This window comes from Pelobates fuscus, chromosome 6 (assembly GCF_036172605.1).
Source record: "Pelobates fuscus isolate aPelFus1 chromosome 6, aPelFus1.pri, whole genome shotgun sequence".
In the NCBI taxonomy this organism is placed as follows: Eukaryota; Metazoa; Chordata; class Amphibia; order Anura; family Pelobatidae; genus Pelobates; species Pelobates fuscus.
In genome coordinates, this window is record NC_086322.1 from 202,307,737 (window position 1) to 202,321,460 (window position 13,724).

General features: G+C 42.1%; 1 protein-coding gene across 1 annotated transcript in view; it reads right to left on the reverse strand.

Annotated features, from left to right (window-relative positions):
• The window catches only part of PARM1 (prostate androgen-regulated mucin-like protein 1), an 87,624-nt gene that overhangs the window by 46,610 nt on the left and 27,290 nt on the right, over window positions 1–13,724 (reverse strand). The window lies entirely within an intron of this gene.

The window sequence follows — 13,724 nt, forward strand, 5'->3', positions numbered from 1 at the left end:
TTCATGCAAGGTGGGCTTTTTGGAAGATGAAACACATCACATTTCACAATAGATGGATAGACTGATAGAGAAAGAGTCAGAGAGCTACATAGATAGATTGATTCTGACATTGATTCTTCACATCCAAATGTAATCCCACCTCACATACAGTCAATCTGACAGATTATATTTATATAAAGTAAAAGAGTAAGTTTTGCGTTTGAAGTTACAAGAAAAAATCATCATCAACATCATGGAGTACTTAAACTGAATATATAGGGGTTATATATATATAACAATTACAGAAACAAAAGTTTGATGAGGACCCTGCTTAAACGGGCTTACAGGAAAGGCATTATGGGGGATATCAACCAAACGACAAGGTGGGAAAGTGACAGAACTGGAAGTTAGAGAAAGGCGTGTCCGTTTAAGAGAGAGCAAGAGACAGGTTTGTGAAATAGAAGTTAATCTGGGAGGCCATAAGCTTTCCGGAAAAGATGGCTTTATATATTGATGTAACTGCTTACACAAATATGGTAGTATGGTCATTGCAGCAAACATAATGGTCAGATGCTAAAAGCCAAAGACAAAAATCTAAAAGAACATGATCTATTAAATTGTATAATGCTGGTTATCTATATGTATAAAACAAGACTTCTGGCATGTGACTAGAAGTTTTCTACTATAACCGTTACTTGAGAGAGGAATGTTCCCAGGATCATAGACACTTATAGTGACAAGCAGAAAAATCACAAACTGTACAACAGGCAGAGGTCAGAGTACTGAGCAATTGGAATTGTCACATCTGTTGGTTATATTTAGTATGTCATTAATCAGTGCAAGACTGATAATAATGGGAATTACAACATCTAAAATTTCCAGACGGCAAACATTCCGTACAACTATCAGCAGCAAAATCAAGGCCCTGGAAATATAACAGAAGCTTTGCCATTTAGAGCATATAATTAATTATGGAATACTAGGTATTCAAAATCACGGGTTCCAGTAACCAATGTGGAAAATTATACGAACTTACAAAGCATACACAGAAATAGTTAAATAAAATACTACTATGTGCTCAAGAAATCAATAAACAATAAAAGGGAGAGCTTTATACTTTATCAGCTAGTTAGGTTGTTTTTTCATGCAAATGTATACTTTGTGTAAGGCCTTCGTAATTTTCCTGACAAATGCTCTGACTGCAGAAAAGGTTTTGCATGCGTATATTCACACAGTAAGCAATATATTTGCCTGTTAATATGTTTAATTTCTTGTTATAACATTAGGAGGTAATACAAATACAATAAAAATTATCTTGTGTTACCTGTTAAACCAATAGCAATTTTTTTTATTGTTTTATGTTAAAGCATATATTGCAGGTCTTGTTTTTAGTAACCATTCTTGCACAAACAGCTGCTCACATGTTATGCTTGTACAGGGTTACTCACTAACTAAGATGAGAATTGAAGATGAAGTCAAAGTGATTTTCAATTTTTAGTACCATATAGCTGACTAAGCACATTTTTCCAATTAGCTATTTTGGAACTTAAATTTGAAATTCACTTTAAATCCACTTTGAATTATCACTGTAGTGAATAACTCTGATAGATGAAATAAAACATCAGGTCACTAACATCAGTAAATATCAAAACTGTCTTCATTGTAAGTAGTATGGTAAAACAAAACATCTGACTGATTAACCATTAGGTAAGAAAAATGTAATAGTTGCAATAGAAATTGAATAGTTGTAATAGCTATCTCTGTAATTCCTGCCAAACTTGTCTTTTTGGTCTACGTAGTTAAAATAATATTCATTCTGTTGATTCTAGGATTCTTTTATATATGTATTTAAGAAGTGAATCAAAGTTTGAAGTTTCAGGGATAAAAGAGGTACCTGTTTTTTTTTGTTTGTTTTTTAAATTTAATGGGGAGCTACTGATTGACTTGCCTAGAGCATCAGTTGACTTCTCTAAGTCAATCAGCGGCACCTCTGCTCGACAACAGTCTGTGCTTTCTCCAGCTGAATTTCAAACACCAGATGTCTATGGGGGAAGCAAGAAACATCACTGGACAACCAACATTGGGGATAAACCATTCGTGAACAGCCTAATACCTATGGGTGAGGAAACACCATGGACCTCCTGGCACAATAACTTTATTACATGAAGTTGATATGGTGCCCTCACTGTTCCTTTAAACCAATAGTTTATACATTATACAGATCTATGTTAATCAAAGGATATCTTGGCAAGATATAATTTATGTACTATGTATCTGTATGTTAATTGTGTTCATGGCAATGAAATATATACTTCTGTGTGTATGTGCCACTGTAACAAGAAGCTCTGAAACCTTTTTTAATAATAATAATGTACTTAAACAGTAAATTGTACATTCAGTTTACTCTGGTTTCCAAGTACATATTGGTGATGGTACATTTGGCTAACATCCAGGGGATGTTACTTTTATCCAGTTTAATGGTACTCATTTTATCTGCCTTGGAGTGATAAAAGGCTGAGTCAACCCTACCAGGATTTGAGCCTGTGACCCCTAATGGTTTAACAGATCCTACTGATGATGCATTAGCCCACTGAGCTTTAATGTTCACTAACTTCCCAGATCATTTTAGAGTAATAAAAAAATTCCTGTTGCATCTTCACTGAGTGGCTGACACTTTTGTTTTCATTTCTTGATTTTGTCTATTTTCTACAGTAACAAATGAACACATATCTTCTAACCTTGCAGATACTTAGTATTAGGCTCAGTTTCACATTATCATTATTCATTCAGCGGAATGCTAAAGGAATATTAAATTATTCACGATGAACAGAAGAAGGATGAATAAGCACTGTTTTAGTGGATAAAAACATGCTTAACTGTCAATATATTTACATTGCCAACAAATCAATGGACAAACAACAGTTCCAATTAGAAGTTACAAGTAATAAGTGTTTGTGTTTTATTTGCTATGTACTTTAGATAAAAAAAATTGGAAGTTTTCCACAGTACACCATTTCTAATTTATTTCAATCTCTAAATGTCCATGAGACTAAGATGTTTTCTTAAGTATATTACAAGAAGATTACAAGAAGATTTCGTCTAAGGCAAAGGAAAGGTTTTTTTACTGTAAGAACAATCAGGATGTGGAATTCTCTGCCTGAAGAAGTGGTTTTATCAGAGTCCATACAGATGTTCAAACAGCTACTAGATGCATACTTGCAAAGACAGAATATTCAAGGATATAATCTTTCAATGTAGGGTAATAACTGCTTGATTCAAGGATAAATCTGACTGCCATTCTGGGGTCAATAAGGAATTTTTTGTCCTAGCTTGTTGCAAAATTGTGCTTCAAACTGGGTTTTTTTTGTTTTTTTTTCTCTTTTGGATCAACAGCAAAAAACAGGTGTGAGGAAGGCTGAACTTGATGGACGCAAGTCTCTTTTCAGCTATCTAACTATGTAACTATGTAACAAGAAATGTCATGCTGTGTCATTAAGTGTTCTTGCATAGCAAGACCACTTAATGTTATCTCACATATATATTATTATTATTATTATTATAGCCAAATTTAACACCCTAACTCCTCCCACAGTTTTTACACTACATAGACAGAAATATAGCAAAACGTGCGGATTGTTCCCAATTGGATTGCTATTACTTTGTTGAACGTTTCGCTGAATGGTTCACGGAATATCGTCGTTCTTGTGGCGAAATTGGTCCCATAGGAATGAATGGCAAAATGTTCAAAACTAGAGTGGGAGCTGGCAAAAGCTGAAAAATCAGGACATGATTTCTAAACTGCCACCACTCCCTCATTTTCAAGACCACCTACACAAATATTATATCAAAACGTTCAGCTATCCCTGCTGCCACTAAACATGTCCAGGGCTAAGCCATAGTCCTGGTAGTTTTTGACCATTTGTTTGCAACTCACGCCGTCCATTGACATTCATTGAAACTCCACTATAGCCAGCTCAAATTTGAAGGGCAATTTGTAAACTGCGACTGTGCCTTCATTTGTAATACTTCAGAGACATACTATGCATCAAAATGTAGGTCTGGGTGTTGTGATTTTCACAATATAAAACTCTTAGCTGTAGGATGTATAGGTTTTAAAATACGATCGTTTGAAGATGGCAACCACCAGAATACTCTGACCTGTGCCAGGCTGGAGCAGCAAGTGATGTCATAAACAGGGCCTTTTGTACACCTGCTAATGTTTTTATAAATGTATGTTTTAACCCCTTAACCCCTTAAGGACGGAGCCAAATGTACACGTTGTGAACAAAACAAAACGTAAACAAAACCTGGCATTTGCGCTATATGTCTGTCCAACCGTAATTCACCTCTTTCATATTAAATGCACCCCCCCTTATTATATATCATTTTATTCAGGGGAAACAGGGCTTTCATTTAATATCAAATATTTAGCTATGAAACATAATTTAATATGAAAAAAATGGGAAAAAATAAATGTGGTTTTTTTTTTAGTTCTACATGACATTTTAACTGTCAATGTCATAATACTGTTTGCTTTTACTGCAATAAAATACACATATTTGTATTCAGCAAAGTCTCACGTGTAAAACAGTACCCCCTATGTACAGGTTTTATGGTGTTTTGGGAAGTTACAGGGTCAACTGGAAATGGAGACCAGACATAGCTGACTCCATTCTTACTTAATGTGACCCACTGGGTGCCATTTCTGCAAAGTCATGTTGCGGAAAGAGAGAGATGAAAAGAGGGTGCAAAGCAAACAGAAAATATGTTGAATGGGTAAGTAAAGAAACAAGAAATACATCGAATAAGTAAAGTAAAAAAAAAGGGTACAAAACCGAGGTTGAACATGTGACATCACTGTGCATGATAGTAACGGAACTAACAGATAATGATAATAGTGCTGAAAGCCAACATAATGCAATTTGCATTTTAAAATTGAATATCAAAGAACAAAAAATATGCCAAAAACTAGATAAGCACATTTTAGCAAGTCATTTGAACATCTGATTGAAATCAATCAGCTTCAATAGGAAAAGAATCTAACAGGAATTAGCTGGCATACGCATAAGCATCACAATGTTATTTAGAGAATAAAAATGGCAACTATGTAACAGAACGGTATTAGCTACAGATAGTGACAAAAATTCCCAGATTTTACTAGTAACATGACGTAAAGTCATGATTTTATTAAAGACACGGAGGCGAGTATTATGCATAACTCTTTCTTTATTTCCTCAGCAGCAAAGATAGAGGAATATAAATATTGTCAAAATGAAAGAAAAACTAAACAGGCATAACAGTCAGCCAATCACATAACAGAGGAAGTAGCTATATAAGTCCTGTGTCTCCCACAATCCCCCTCTTTCTTGCGAAAACCGAAGACCAGGTAAGATAACGATGTCCCACTTGATCCAAACAGGAAACGGGAAACAATACGAAAACTTCAAGCTAAAAAAGATAGAAAAATATGGTAATTTCCAAACTCAAAACTGTAGACTTACCAAACATAACCGTGAGGAGCCATACAAAAAACTGTATTCTGGAATAGAAAATATATAAAATTAGGATCCAGCATAAAATGGTCAAGATCATACAAAAACATGATGCAAATATATGATATAAATACATGAAATAAATACAGACCTAATTGAAAGGCATACCTGAATAGCACCGAAGCATCTCATTTCCCAGAATCCACACCGGGAGGGTGGGCGGGAATAATACTCGCCTCCGTGTCTTTAATAAAATCATGACTTTACGTCATGTTACTAGTAAAATCTGGGAATTTTATTAAAGACACGGAGGCTCATATTATGCAAGTTCAAAGCTGTGCCACTACTCGAGATGCGATGTGTTCAATAGGTCTGAAATAGAAATCTCGAAAGGTCGATTCTCTGGACCAGTCCGCCGCTCGCATAATGTCTTCTAGACGACATCCGACTGAGGATGCTTTCGAAGCCATCGCGCCCCGTACAGAATGAGGCGTAAAAACAGAGGTGTCTATACCTGCAGAAGACAGTAGCCAACGCACCCAACGTGCCAGAGTAGGTGTCGAAACTGGCCGGTGAGGTGACTTAAAAGATAAGAACAAATCATGCAGATCAGCGGAGCGAAGGGAACGTGTAGCATCTAGATAAACTTTGACGCAATCCACTGGGCAGAGTGCCGGACAACCAGAAAACCTCGGGTAAGTAAACGACTTGGATGCGGATTTCGTCCTCCTGGATATGTCAAAAGTAACGCCTTCTGGGGTGAATGCAACGGCGTCCCAATCCAGGGCCCTGACGTCAGAGATCCTCTTGCAAGAGATCAAACAGAGTAACATCACCAGCTTGGATGACAAACGTTTTAAAGACAATTCTTGGTTAGGGTACCAAAATGAGAGGAACTGCAACATCACGTTGACATCCCAAAATGCAGAGAAACGAGGCCGAGGAGGACGGGCAAGGCGAATACCCTTGAGAAGGCGACATACAAAAGGATGTCTGCCGACAGGGGAACCATCCAAACCCCTGTGTCCGGCTGAAATAGCCGAGCGGGATAGGTTAATCGTGCGGTACGCCTTGCCCGAGTCAAACAAGAACGTGAGGAACTCCAGTATCAAATGTAGAGGGGCAGATACGGGATCCACTGCCCGTTCCATGCACCAACCAGACCACGATCTCCATGAAGTTCGATAAGCTGTTCGTGTGCCTGGGGCCCAGGCGTTATCGAGGAGCAGGAGAGTTGTCTGCGGAACGTCTGAGACAACCCAGGGTCCCCTGAAAGGAACCATGCTATCAGGGGCAACTGGTGTTGCAACACCAGGTCGTGTGAGTTCCCATCCGGATCCAGAAGGAGGTCCTGGAAGACTGGTATCAGCCGAGGGAAATCTATTGACAACTCCATCAAGCGAGGGAACCATGGTCGAGATCTCCAGAGAGGGGTGACCAACGCCACACGACAATCGTGGCGAACCAGTTTCGAGATCGTGCGTGCGATCATGTTGAACGGGGGAAAGGCATACAGGTGACCCTGCGGCCAGTCTTGGAGAAAGGCATCTGTCGCCACTGCCGCCGGGTCCGGCCTCCAACTGTAGAACTTCGGCAGTTGAGTGTTCAGCCGAGATGCGAACAGATCCATCTGGAATTTTCCCCACAACATGTCCAGGCCCTGGAACACTGAAGCGTGTAAATGCCAGTCGCCAGAGTCTCTTAAGTGTCTGGAATTCCAATCCGCTCCCGAATTGTCCAGACCCGGAATGTGTTCCGCCGTCACTGAGACGTTGTTGTAGAGGCAGAACTGCCAGAAATCTTTCGCTAGAATCGCTAACATTTTGGACTTCGTGCCGCCCAGGTGATTTATGTAACGGACCGCCGACACGTTGTCCATCTTGAGCAGAACACAGCAATTCGCCCGCCCTGGGGTAAGGCTGCGGATCGCGAATGCCCCTGCCAGGAGTTCCAAGCAGTTGATGTGTAACGACTTCTCCACGTCGGACCATCTGCCTCCTGTGGAAACGTCTCCACAACGAGCGCCCCAGCCGTGCAAGCTGGCATCGGACTCTATCACTACGTCCGGGACGGAGCCGAAAATGGCTCTCCCGTTCCACGCCTCCATGTGTGCCAACCACCATTCCAACTCGTCTCTGGATTCCGCGTCCAAGCGTATCCGGGATTCGTAGGAGTGACCCAGCCGAAGGTGTGAACCTTTGAGCCGCTGGAGGGCTCTGTAATGTAGTGGGCCCGGGAAGATCGCCTGAATAGAGGCTGCGAGGAGGCCAATAATTCTCGCCAATTGTCTTACTGACAAGTCCGAGACACGAAGAGCCCTCCGGATTTCCTTCCGAATGGCCTTCATCTTGGAATCCGGTAGAAATAAAAACTGTTGGACGGAGTCCACTTTGAAGCCCAGGAATTCTATCGACTGGGCGGGGGTCAGGACCGATTTGTCCCAATTGATCAGGAATCCCAAACCTTGTAAAAGGTCGGTCGTCCATTCTAAGTGTAGTAGGAGGTCCGCCCTTGACTGGGACAAGATCAGAATGTCGTCCAGGTAAATAATGAGACGGACCCCTCGGGTTCGGAGGAATGCCACTACCGGCTTCAAGAGCTTGGTGAAGCACCAAGGAGCCGAAGAGAGACCAAAAGGCAGGCAGGTGAAGCGCCATCGTCGGCCATGCCAAGTGAAATGCAGGTAGTCCCTGCAGTCCGCAGCAATGGGAACCGTGAAGTAAGCGTCCTTCAGGTCCAGTTTGGCCAGCCAGTCCGACTGGCGTAAAAGATCTCTGAGGCAGTGTATGCCTTCCATCTGGAAATGTTGGTAACGCAGGAAAGCATTGAGAGGGCGAAGATTTATCACGGGGCGAACTCCGCCCCCTTTCTTTGGTACTAGGAACAAGTTGCTCGTAAAGCCTTTTGCGGCGAACGGCAGTTCCTCTATTGCGCCCTTGGACAACATTTCCACGACCTCCGCGGAAATCATCTTGTCCTGATCTGGTGGAAGAGACAATTCTCTGGGGGGACAAAACTGGACAGGCATAGAAACGAACTCTAGGCGATATCCCCTTACACACTGTAGTACCCAAGCATCTGATGTCAGTGCCACCCACCTGTGGTAAAACAAGGCTAACCTCCCCGCTACCTGAACCTGAGCGGGAGGGGAAGAAGGGGTACTCACCGTAAGGACGTCTGGTTGGAGCGCCACTGCGGGGGTATCTGGAGCCCCAAGCCCTGCCTCTGGCTGGGAAGAAGGTGGGTGCTCTCGGGTCTTGGAAGCCTCGTGACGGAAAAAAGGAACCCCTGGGTGCTCGGAATGAGCCTCTGTAACCGCGGCCAGGCGGACGGCTCCTGCTACGCCCGGCCCCTCCAAAAACCTTGGGCGCGAACATGCGCTTCATGTTCGCTTGCGCCTTATCAATTGCGGTAAAGGTCTTCACATAGGAGCCCATGTCTTTGACAAAGGAGGAGCCGAACAGTAAGCCCTCCTCAGTCGGGTCAGGTTCTGTCACCGTCATAGCGGCCAGTTTAGGGTCGATCTTTAGGAGGATCGCCTTACGCCTCTCGGAGGACATAGCTGTATTAGCATTGCCCAGCAGGCAAATAGCCCGCTGGACCCATCCAATGGCCACATCCATATCCAAAACTGAGTCTCCGGATTTGGCAGCTTCGAGAAGCTCGTATAATTTAGATAGGGGCCCCAGAGTATCCAGGATCTTGTCCTGGCACCCTTTCAGGGAGTGGTCGAGGCCCTTCTTGGGCTTCCAGCCCGACTTATTGAGAAATTGGGCAATTTGGGGATCAATATCCGGGGTTCTGCCGGCGGCGCCGGGGAGGGAAGGCCTCGGGCATTCGGCGCGCAGTTTATTGCGGCCTTCTTTAGAGAGCGGGGTGCGAATACGCTTAGCCACGTACTGGGCAATATGGTCTGGGGGAACCCATTCAGCGGACCTGGGGTGTCGCAGGTCATCAGGGTCGAACAGGGGGTTACCCTGCGGGTCAAGAATCGCCTTGGTGTCCCCAGAGGCGTCTAATAAGTGGCCACTGGCCATGGCGGAGGAGCCCGAGGGGGTCACGCCCGTAAGGGGCAAATCCTCGCCAGATTCACCTTCATCGAAGGAGTCATATCCCATATGGTCGGACTCATCCTCCACACTCCGGTCGGTATCCGACCCATTATCCAGGGCTCTAGCCCTTTTCCATAGTCTAGCCTTTTTAGCCCGGCCAGGGGCTCTTTTGCGCGTGGGGTGCGCGCTATCAGTGACCGCTTCCAGCGAGTCATTCAAGGCAGGTAGCACCTGCATCGAGGAGTGGGAGCCGACATTTTTGGATTTGGCCTTAGCCTTACGTGCCCCAGGCACTGTCTGGGCAGGGGAAGGGGACCCCCCACCCTGGGAAGCTGGGGCGGTAACGGTAGGTAAAACCATCGAGTGCAGGGAGTGGGTAAATGAGGAGGAGACAGCCCCCATGGCTGAGGCAATAGCCTTCTGCAGGGAGGAAGCCATAGTGGCTTCAAGCAATGTTTGAAATTCCTGAGAGGCCATAGCACTCTCAGTAGTCTCCATGGTAAAGTCCCCTGAGGGATCTGCAGGCCCATCATCCCTATCCTGCATGTTGGCTATAGTTTGCAAGAGCCAACTCTAGACTAACGAAATGGGGCAGGGGGGAACTAAAAAGGGTTGAGTAACCCACAGAGAAAAAGCAATAAGAAAATAGTCAGACCGTTAGTGTGCCCGGGAGGGATCGAGGCGACCGACTGCACGGCAACTAGGAGGCAGACCGCATGGAGGTCCGTCCAAAATGGCCGCCGCACGCGAGGGAGTGCTCGCGGCCGTGCACCCGTCGGGGGAAGGGGCGCGTGCACTCTGCCCGCGCGGTAAGACCGTGAGCGGGCAGGGGAAAGTGCACGTAGCCGCGGTCGTGAAGCAAGGACCGGCCGCGGCAAAAATCACAGTTTGCACCCGCGAGGGAGCAAGGGAAAGGCAGGGAGAGAAAAAATCTCCCGGTAAAGGGGAAAAACCCCCAGGGATCCCCAAGGCACACTAAGAGCACAACAAATAAAAACGATGCATATACATTTAAACAAGGGATGCATCAATAACCACAATACCAAAGTAAAATCAGTAAATGGCAATAATAACAAGAAATACCACAATCAAAGTATAACAAGTAAGAGAGCTAAACATGGATACTTAGCTGTCTGAGGAAGCAGCAAAGAAAGAGGGGGATTGTGGGAGACACAGGACTTATATAGCTACTTCCTCTGTTATGTGATTGGCTGACTGTTATGCCTGTTTAGTTTTTCTTTCATTTTGACAATATTTATATTCCTCTATCTTTGCTGCTGAGGAAATAAAGAAAGAGTTATGCATAATATGAGCCTCCGTGTCTTTAATAAAATTACAAAAACATCATAAAGAGGTGAGTATCTTGTATTATGTTGCAAAAAAAGCAATATTAGAGGTCTGATTGTAGCATAAAAATCAGAGTAGTACGAAGATGAAAAGGCAAGAATAAAAATAAATTAACACTACATAGTTAACATGTAATGCAATATAGAACTGTAAGGCAATACAGTGGCATAGCATTCCACAATAAAACAGTGGAGACTGAACGTCAATTTTTCTTCTGTGTCTGTGCTTTGTTTGAATTCGAGTCCTTCAAGTGTGCTTCTTCATCATATATACACACACCACTGAGAGCACGCCAGTTTTCCTCCTTCTTTTTGTATATACAGTGTTGGACAGTACCAAGCCATTTGATTTGAAGGTAGAGTGCAAGTCTAGTTCCCAGTTTGACACACAAGTGAATACAGACAGGCATTGTATTTCATATTATATACTCTATTTCCACAGACAGACATTGTAATTTAAATTTCATACTGCATTTCTTAGCAATGGACTAAATGAAATTATAAAGAGAAAAAAAAGTGCAAAAAAAAGCTTTTTTTTTTTATGATGAAGCTCAGTTTTACAAACAAAATGCTTTTTAATCTGTTTTTTTGTCTTGTTTATAAAGGGGAGGCATGCCAGCAAAGGTTACTACAACACAAAACAAGTGCTTTATGAAAGTGACTCTTTGAGTGCATGTAAAGACACTTATGTGCATTAAAATGTAAATAAAAAGGCCTTTTCCCACAACAAAATTATTCTTATTGATTTAGTTTGTAAAGACAATATAGATCATGACTCAATCCAAAAACTATGTATTGTTTTAAAAGCAACAAAGAGTTATGCATGTCAAACACATGCATGTTAATTTATTGTTTTATTTTTTATGGTAAAGCATCACTATAGTGTCAGGAAAACAAACTAGTTTTCCTGACACTATAGCATCCTTAGGACCCCCACCATCAGGGCCCCCCTCCCTTGGTACTTACCTTAATCCAGCGCCAGGCTCCCTTGGCGCTGGTGACCTCTCCTCCCCCTCCGACGTCGTCTCCCGAGTGGAGCGGAATGCGCATGCGCGGCAAGAGCCGTGCGCGCATTGAAACAGTCCATAGGAAAGCATTTCTCAATACTTTCCTATGGACGTTTTGCACGCTGGATGCAAATTTTGCATCCAGCGTCACAGAAGCGCCTCTAGCGGCTGTCAGGAAGACAGCCACTAGAGGTTGGATTAACCCTGCAATGTAAACTATATGTTTACATCTGAAGGGTTAAAACCCGAGGGACCTGGCACCCAGACCACTTCATTGAGCTGAAGTGGTCTGGGTGACTATAGTGGTCCTTTAAACTTTTGAGTAGTTGTTAACATTTTAAGAACATAACTAATGTAGACTATTGAGAAAACAAGACATGCATTATTACACAAGATTACCTGGCATACTTTACAAAATTTGTGCCAGTGCTAATGAAAATGTACTTTATTTTATGCCAAAAAGTCTATAAGCTTGAAACAGCATTTTGCTGCTATTTTTTTCTTTACTGCTGCCAAAAATGTAAAATCATTAATACTGCTGCAAGAGCATCTTGATATGGATTATATCTTTGTGCATTTATAAAGGCTTTCAAATGACTGTTGACACTAGAATGTATTAGGCCAACAAACGTTGCTATGGTAACACCTAATAGTTACACGTTCAACCAAAAAACCAAGAACGAACAGCTTTATATCACTGCTCCTCGTATATTTAAAGAGGAAAAGGAGTAAGTATACATTCTCATTGTACATTTGATAAATAGAATAAGACATGATCATTTGTCATACTAAACTGGACAGAAACCTATATGTATGCCTGATTGATAACGCGGTATACTGTATGAACATTTCAAACCAGTTTACATTTTACAAGCGAAACGTGCATGCTGACCAAATATCCCAAAGGCTATTCAAAGTAATTGCACAGTGACAACGATTAAAAGGAGACTATGGGCAAATATTAGCCCCTATTTATGTTATATAGATGTTATATTTATATCAGTGGTCCCCAACCCAGTCCACATGGGCCAACAATGGTCTAGGTTTTGTCAGTATCTCCATCTGAATAGAAAAGGGAAACACACAAATTCTGGACTCGTTGGTGGTCCATGAGGACTGGTTTGGGGACCACTGTTATAGATAATGCATTAAAAGTAGAAGCTGATCCCCACTCAGTTTTCAAACTACTTTTGTACTAGCTCTGTACCGAAGCGATATATTTCCAGTTTTACTTATCACAGAGTGCTCATCGCCATTGGGCAATCAATGGACATGCCCACAAGAAGTTTCTAGGGCAGTGCTGTACACATTCATCGGACTTTGGCCATCATCATTCATGTTTGTTATCAGAGTTTTGAAAAGTGTTTGTGGGTACATGTACTAAACTATTATTAAAATGTTGATAATATGTTATATTATGTTCATTAAGAGTAAAATGCTTCTCTATGAGAAGCATCTGTTTGATTACTAGCCAGTACTTACAGGGAAGTTTGTGCTTTGCAAAAAAGGATTCATAGGTAAAAGATTTGCATAGTAAATAAATACATAAAAATATCTTAACTGGGTGAGGCATTCTAGCTGAGTTCACTTGTCTATATTATTTGTACTGTGAACTTTTAGCAGTTTTATGGTGCATAACACAATGTGAGCACTGATTCTTACCTTTTAACCTGATTGTAATAAACAGTTTTACACTATGCGCTTCCTGGTTTATATTTATATGTAATATATGTCTGAAGCATATAACTAAGTAAAGAAGTGCAATATTCCAGCGATATTCATCAGTTAGTTACAATATAAAGCCTGTGCGTTCTATGTCCACTATGGGTGTTTCACTACGAGAATTTT